Here is an 8,518-nt window from a genome sequence, read left to right on the forward strand (position 1 = left end):
AGCTTTTGATTCATCAAGCTTATTTGGAGTCGGGTAAAGCCCCGCCTCAGAAAATTACAGCTCATTCTACTAGATCAGTTTCCACTTCTTGGGCTTTTAAGAATGAAGCTTCAGTTGATCAGATTTGCAAAGCAGAAACTTGGTCTTCTTTGCATATATTTACTAAATCTTTTGATGCATTTGCTTCTTCGGAAGCAGTTTTTGTTAGGAAGGTTCTTCAGGCAGCTGTTTCAGTTTGATTCTTCTGCTTATGATTTAAGTTTTTATTTTTATTTTGGAGAATAAACTTATATTTGGGTTGTGGATTAATTTTTTTCAGCAAATGGCTGTTTTTATTTTGTCCCTCCCACTCTAGTGACTCTTGCGTGGAGTTCCACATCTTGGGTATTGCTATCCCATACATCACTAGCTCATGGACTCTTGCCAATATGAAAGAAATGAATTTATCAGGTAAGTTCTTACATAAATTATGTTTTTCTTAATAAATTAATTAAAAATATCAAAATAAAAAAATCCTAGCTTAAAATTAAAAAACCTAATATTATATTAAAAAGACTAATATTAAAAAAAAAACTCTAATATTACAAAAAATAAAAAAATCTAAAATTACAGAAAAAAATAAACGAAATTATCCAAAATAAAAAAATTAAACCTAATCTAATACCCCTATAAAAACAAAAAAGCCACCCCAAAATAAAAACATCCCCTAATCTAACAATAAACTGCCAATAGCCCTTAAAAGGGCCTTTTGTAGGGCATTGCCCTAAAGCAAACAGCTCTTTTCCTTTAAAAAAAAAAATAATTACCCCCTAAAAGTAAACCCCCACCCACCAAATCCCCCAAAATAAATAGGTACTCTACTCACCATTCCTGAAGTCCGGTGGTGAAGGTCTTCTTCCAGGCGGCTCCATCTTCATCCAGCGCGGGGAAATCTTCTATCTTCATCCGGAGCGAAGGCTGCGCGGAGGCAGATGCGTAGCAGTAATGGCAGCCACGCAGACATCCAGCATGGAGGATCCTCTTTATGCGATCACCGCCGCACACTGAGATTGAATGCAAGGTACCGTTTTATATTTGGGGTACCTTGCATTCCTATTGGCTAAAGTTTTCAAATCAGCCAATAGGATGAGCGCTAATGAAATCCTATTAGCTGTTCAAATCAGCCAATAGGATTTCAGTAGCTCTCATCCTGTACCTGTAATTAGGTAGTTGGCATTGTGGGGGGGTTGGCGGTTTAGGGGTTAATATTTGAATTTGGTTATTTGCATTGTGGGTGAATGGCAGATTAAGGGTTAATCACTTTATTAGATTGTGATGTGGGTAAATGCCAGATTAGGGGTTAATACATTTTATTTAGTTATTGCATGGGGGGATGGCGGTTAAGAGGTACATATTGCGTTGTTAATACTTTGTGTGGACAGTTAGGTGTTTTTGTTAATAGTTTGTGCGGGCGTGCGGTTTGTTAATTGTTCGTACGAGCGGTTTGTTAATAGTTCGTGTGGGCGGGTGTTTTTGTTAATACTTTGTACGGGTGGTTAGGTGTTTTTGTTAATACTTTGTGCGGGCTGTTAGGCGTTTTTTTTGTTAATACTTTGGGCAGGCGGTTGGTTAATACTTTGTGCGGGTGGGCGGTTTGTTAATACTTTGTGCGGGCGGTTAGATGTTTTTGTTAATACTTCGTGCGGGTGGTTTGTTAATACTTTGTGCAGGGACACCGCTATGTAATCTCTCTCCAGGTGGATTTGTTTGGCTGCATGCACAGCCAACATTCTTTTTGCTGCATGCGCAACTGGAGACGGACTCGTTACAAATGCAATTATAGTATAGATATGTATTTATTTACAACAGGTATATGTCTATCACTATATAAACAGTGGGTCGCTATGCCGACAACATTGTGATCCACTTTTTATAATGCAGAGGAAATGTTATACTATGCGCATGCATATGCTAAACTGTGAGCGCGCTCGGAACAGGGCTGCTAGAGAAAAAAAGCACGGACTCTGTGGGTGAGCAACCCGATGTAGAGGGTGTGTCGCCTTCTTAAAAGCATTAGAACCTGTTTCATCAAGCCAGAGTAAGTTAATTAGGAGTTAGAGAATACAATCTTTTGAAATGTATAAAGTTATAGAAAACGCCACTGCTTTGTTTAGCAGTATAGGTAGTGTGCGGCCCTACGAGTTTCACTTGTACAGAAAACCGCCCACGACTCAAATGAGTTTGACACCTTTTCAAATGCACTACTTGGAGACAGCTGAATGCATCAGGTGAGTCAATAGGAAGAAGCATATATGTGTAGCCACCACTCACAGTAGTTTAAACCTACATAGGTTTGCTTTTCAACAAAGGATACAAATAGAACAAAGCACATTACATAATAGAAGTAGATTGGAAAGTTGTTTAAAATTGTATGTTCTATCTGAATCATAAAAGTTTAATTGTTGACTTTATTGTTCCTTTAATGGAAACTAATAATCAGTAGGCATGTGCATTATTTAGTGTTATGTTATTTCTTAGTGAAACTAAGCCTGAAAATTGCGGCATTCAGCTGTTTTCGCCGCCAAATTTATTTGATAAATTTCGCCGCCAAATTTATTTGATAAATTTCGCAACACACAAATTTATTTTGTTTTCTCAAATAAATCCAATCCTGAAAATAGCTGAATGCCACAGACCTCAGCCATTTTTGGCCTAGGAATATTGAAGCTGAAATAATGCACATGCTTAATAATCAGTAATAATTTGCTGAAGAAAGAGTAAATAAATTGCAGATTTTAAGAAGCCTAAAAGCTAAAATATATACAGTTCCTTGATAAACATGAGCAAGTTAATTTGAGGTGAAACCCTCATTTGAAAGCAATTTGTATTTAACTGGGGAATGGGTAATAAAGGGATTATCTATCTTTTTAAACGATAACATTTCTGAAATAAACTGTCCCTTTTAATTTTGCAGGGTCAGTTACTTTCTGTTGCAGCTCCACAAGGGGGCTGTGGTCTCTACAGGAAGACAAAGGAGGAGCTTCCCCTTGTTAAGTGGTATTTCTAAGAAGTGAAGGAGTTAAAGGGACATGAAACCCAAATGCTTCTTTCATGACATAGGTAGAACATACAATTTTAAAAAAATTTCCATTTACTTCTATTATCAAATTTTCTTCATTGACTTTGTATCCTTTGTTGAAGGAGCAGCAATGCACTATTGGGGGCTAGCTGAACAAATAAGGTGAGTCAATGGCAAAAGGCATTTATGTGCAGCCACCAATCAGCAGATAACTCTAGTGCTGTATTGCTGCCATGAGTCTATTGCCACTGTAATTATTGTAATGTTTCATTTGTTGTCAGTGTACATTTCGTAGTGCTATACAGGCAGAACATTAAAATAAATATATGGAAAAGAAAGATGCACGGCCCTGCTAACATGAAAACTAGTTATTTAAAGGGACAGTCTAGTCAAAAATAAACTTTCATGATTCAGATAGGGCATGCAATTTTAAATGAATTTCCAATTTACTTTTATCATCAAATTTGCTTTGTTCTCGTGGTATTCTTTGGTGAAACCTAAACCTAGGTAGGCTAATTTCTAAGCCCTTGAAGACTGCCTCTTATCTCAGTTAATTGTGACAGTTTTTCACATTTAGACAGTGCTAGTTCATATTTGCCATATAGATAACATTGTGTTCACTCCTGTAGAGTTACCTAGAAATCAGCACTGATTGGTCAAAATGCAATATGACTGTTATAAATAGTCTAGAGGAACTGTATATCAAAAGTTTTTCCTTGAAAAATGGGGACTTGTGTTGATTCATCAGAGCTTTTAAGGGACAGTCAACACCAGAATTTTTGTTGTTTAAAAAGAAAGATAATCCCTTTATTACCCATTCCCCAGTTTTGCACAACCAACACAGTTATATTAATATACTTTTTACCTCTGTAATTATCTTGTATCTAAGCTTCTGCTGACTGCCCCCTTATTTCAGTTCTTTTGACAGACATGCAGTTTAGCCAATCAGTGCTCAGTCCTAGGTCAGTTTACGTGCATGAGCTCAATGTTATCTGTATGAAACATGTGAACTAATGCCCTCTAGTGGTCAAAATGTATTCAGATTAGAGGCAGTCTTCAAGGTCTAAGAAATTAGCATATGAACCTCCTAGTTTTAGCTTTCAAACAAGAGAACAAAGCAAAATTGGTGATAAAAGTAAATTGGGAAGTTGTTTAAAATTGCATACCCTATTTAAATCATGAAAGTTTTTTTTGGACTTGACTGTCCCTTTAATTATCCAGGCTTCAGGGATTAAAGATGTTGCGATTGTTTTAGTGAATTTTTTACATTTTTGTATGGAACCTTGTATCTTTATATGGTGTATTTGCTTTTTGTGTTAAATTGGTGGTTTCACTGAACACACTACTCTATCATGAGTTTTACATTCCCCGTGCACCAGTGATAGTGAAAAAAAAATTATAAACACTATTACTGTGGCCTATGATATCTACACTTTTCCATTGTGTCGGATCACCAGTTTACTTATTCAGTAAAAAGTAAACACACCACACTTTCATGTGATTATCCACTTTCTATTGTTCCCATTGTGGCATACACATTTTTTACTTTATATTCCTATATGCACATTATTTTACACCTGTTAATACACATTATTATTATTATTGTCATCTTGGTTACTAATTCAGCTGCTCATAGTAGTGCTGTTCCTTCAGCAAAGGATAACAACTGAACAAAGCAAATTTGATAATGGAAGTAAACTGGAAAGTTGTTTAAAATTGTATGTTCTATCCAAATCATAAAAGAAAATGTCCTTTTAAGTTGGACGTGCGGGCCCGCAGGGTGAGTAGATGCGGCGGATCCGTTCCCGAGAGTTTTGGACTTTATAAATGGCGCCGAATCAGGACCCTAAGCCCCGGTTCCAAGATGGTGAGCGTGTCTTGTGTTTTCATGGGCCTCTCCTGTATGAAGCAAAGTGTGTGAAAGTTGCTATCAAAGACAAGCAGGTGAAGTACTTCATTCACTACAGCGGTTGGAATAAGAAGGCACCAGGCATCACAAAAGAATGGACACTGCGAGCAACTAAAGAGTCACCAAGCATGAGCGAGGATAGGAGTGTGATATACTGTAGATCAGGGCTGGGATGAGTGGGTTCCAGAGAGCAGGGTACTCAAATACGTGGACACTAACCTGCAAAAGCAGAAAGAACTTCAGAAGGCCAATCAAGATCAGTATGCAGAGGGGAAGATGAGAGCAGAAGCCTCAGGTAAGAAAGCATCTGCCCTTCAACAGAAGTGAAAACAAAAAGCCCCTGGGAGTGTGGAGGGCAGCAGCACCAGTGACACACCCCAGCCGCCACGCAAGAAGCGAGAGCATGTGGATCCCACCGTTGTAAGTGAGGAAACTTTTATGAACAGGGTTTAAGTGAAGGTAAAGATTCCTGAAAAATTAAAGCCCTGGCTTGTTGATGACTGGGATCTCATCACTCGGGCACAGCTCGGGCACAGCTCGGGCACACAGCTGCTTTATAAGTTTGAGCGTCCCCAGTATGCAGACATCCTAGCAGACCATCCAGATGCTCCAATGTCCCAGGTGTATGGTGCACTCCACCTTCTTCGACTCTTTGTATGAATAGGAGCCATATTGTCATATACTCCTCTGGATGAAAAAAGTCTGGCATTGCTACTGAACTGCCTTCATGACTTTCTTAAGTATCTAGCCAAGAATTCTGCTACATTGTTCAGCGCAAGTGGCTATGAAGTTGCACCCCCAGAATACCACCGTAAGGCAGTATAGTGATAGAGGAAACCTTGCAGTAGGACCAAACTAAAAGCAGGCTGTAACAGACTTCTCTATCACTAGATTGATCTAGGTCACAGTCGGCTGCCCAATCTGTGCTATCTATACAATGGAGTGGAAGAATACCAGGGGTGTCATTAAGAATATGGGGAGAATCTTTATATAAACATTTAGCTGCTGGATCAGAGCAATGTTTAGCATCTGGATGTTGTGGTCATTACTAAGGTATGATTTGTACCTGTGTGGAACCACCTTGTCCATCACCATCTCTGGCCCCCACATGATTTCTAAAGAATTGTCTGACTTTTTATGTGGATATTCATGTTACGTTCACTGACACTTGGAGTATAGCACAGCTATGTTACTGATGGAGGACGTTAATGCTCAGTGTCTGCTCATTTGATAGAATGCTGTAGACATCCACGTGGAGTTGTCTTTGTTGCATTTGCTGTTCAGCTCTTCCAATGTGAATGTGCCAGCAACTGCTTTATTTGTGCGATGCAGCAACTGGTTCATGCTGCTCAGTTGCCACTTGTTAATCACTCATATGGAAGGAATTCATGGGTGACATTTAGGACACGTCACTCAACATTAATAATCTGCTATACTGTATCTTCAACACCGTTTTGTTAGCCCAGTTTAGGGCAGTGTGGGAGCCAAGAGAAAATGGAGCATGATGCGTAAACAATCAAATCCGCTGGACGGAGGACCAAAATTATTGCAAGATATGTTAGCACTTGATCTTTTCCCTCCTCTCCAGAATTACTTACAAAAGGAAAGCCTGGTCACTTCATACTTCATGACCTGTTAAATAGTCAAATAACTATGACAGAATTAGTGCGATGTGCAGGTCTGTTACAGCTATTTGCCAGTTTATCTGAATGTGTTATGAAATGCCGACTGTTCCTCTACACTGATTTGACACTTCATAGCTTCTTTGATATACTGTCCTTTAAACTGTTCACTTGCTCTGCACTCCTTATTTGTTGAACACGTTCTTGGAGTTGAACCTTAAAAAATGTTGAACTTTAATGTCTGAATCTTGTGTTTCTTGACATGTGTTAAATGCTGCTTTTCTTTGTGTATATATTTTTTATATATATAAATATATATGCTGCAAGTACCTTTCAGTTAAAGGGACAGTCTAGGACAAAATAAACTTTCATGATTCAGATAGAGCATGTAATTTTAAACAATTTTCCAATTTACTTTTATCACCAATTTTGCTTTGTTCTCTTGGTATTCTTAGTTGAAAGCTTAACCTAGGAGGTTCATATGCTAATTTCTTAGACCTTGAAGCCCACCTCTTTCAGATTGCATTTTAAGTTTTTCACCACTAGAGGGTGTTAGTTCACGTATTTCATATAGATAACACTGTGCTCGTGCACGAGAAGTTATCTGGGAGCAGGCACTGATTGGCTAGACTGCAAGTCTGTCAAAAGAACTGAAAAAAGGGGCAGTTTGCAGAGGCTTAGATACAAGATAATCACAGAGGTTAAAAGTATATTATTATAACTGTGTTAGTTATGCAAAACTGGGAAATGGGTAATAAAGGGATTATCTATCTTTTAAAACAATAAAAATTCTGGTGTAGACTGTCCCTTTAAGTGGGTATGTTAATGCATGGCTACATAGTCTGTTCAGTTACGTTATGGCTTTATGTAAAATAATAAAATAAAAAGTAATTTAACTTGCAGCCTGAAAAAAAAATGTCCTTTTAAGTCATATGAATGTCTCAGATTACCAATTTTTATTGGAACGGTCTTTTAAAAGCAATATTTTTTTGCATCTAATGTGCCCTTCCACAACATGCCTGTACTACACATCTCGGGTACTGACTTCAACACCTCCCACGCCATGCTGGGACAAACATTCTGTGCTGCTCAAATATTTACAGAGTCGTAGTACAGATCATCCAGAGATCGAGCGCAGTAGTGGGGCCTCTCTAGCTAGGGGAGGAAATGTTCCATCAGTCCGCCAACAACTTACACCATGATTATTTATTTGTATTACACTAGCTCGCTATTACAGTAAGTTTCTTGATGTCATTTGTCATATGGTTGTAAAAAGCTCTAATACCAAGATACCGGTGGAAACACCCCCTAAACTGTAACGTATGGGGCACCCTAGAGGTGTGAATTGTTTAATTTGTGCTTGTGTTTACTGCTTTTAGCATAAATTAGGAACTATTACAAATGTTTTTATGTTAGCAGAAATGTGGCCCTCTCAACCAGTTGAGCTGTAGGTCTTATCTTTATCAGCCAATCAGCAATTGATTCTCAAGTATCAACCATGCACAAACGCACATTTCCTGTTAGTTTCAATATAGATTGATAAAACTTTTCATTTATTTAAAAAAAAAAAAATCCACAAAAAAATATTCAAAGGGAGACAAAATATTAAATACATTTCATGCACCCCACTCTTATTATGGGTGCTGCCATTTTTTACCTTAGGTTTCAATGCAGGTATCTGAAGGAGATTTGCTGAAAATCAGAACTGGAATGCAGTGAAATCTAGATTTCAACATGGCGGCACCCATGACTTAAACTTTAATGATTCAGAGAGAGCTTGCAATTTTAATCAACTATCTCCTTAATTACTTTGGTATCCTTTGTTGAAAGTTAAACCTCGGTAGGCTCATAAGCAGCAATATACTACTGGGAGCTAGCCAATGACAAGAGGCATATATCTGCAGCCATCAATCACCAATGCTGCTGTTG

General features: G+C 38.1%; 1 pseudogene; it reads left to right on the forward strand.

Annotated features, from left to right (window-relative positions):
- The first annotated feature begins 4,829 nt into the window (after positions 1-4,829).
- On the forward strand, positions 4,830-5,928 carry LOC128635792 (mortality factor 4-like protein 1; annotated as a pseudogene).
- Positions 5,929-8,518: the final 2,590 nt, after the last annotated feature.

The sequence above is a fragment of the Bombina bombina genome, chromosome 7 (genome assembly GCF_027579735.1).
Source record: "Bombina bombina isolate aBomBom1 chromosome 7, aBomBom1.pri, whole genome shotgun sequence".
Taxonomy (NCBI): domain Eukaryota; kingdom Metazoa; phylum Chordata; class Amphibia; order Anura; family Bombinatoridae; genus Bombina; species Bombina bombina.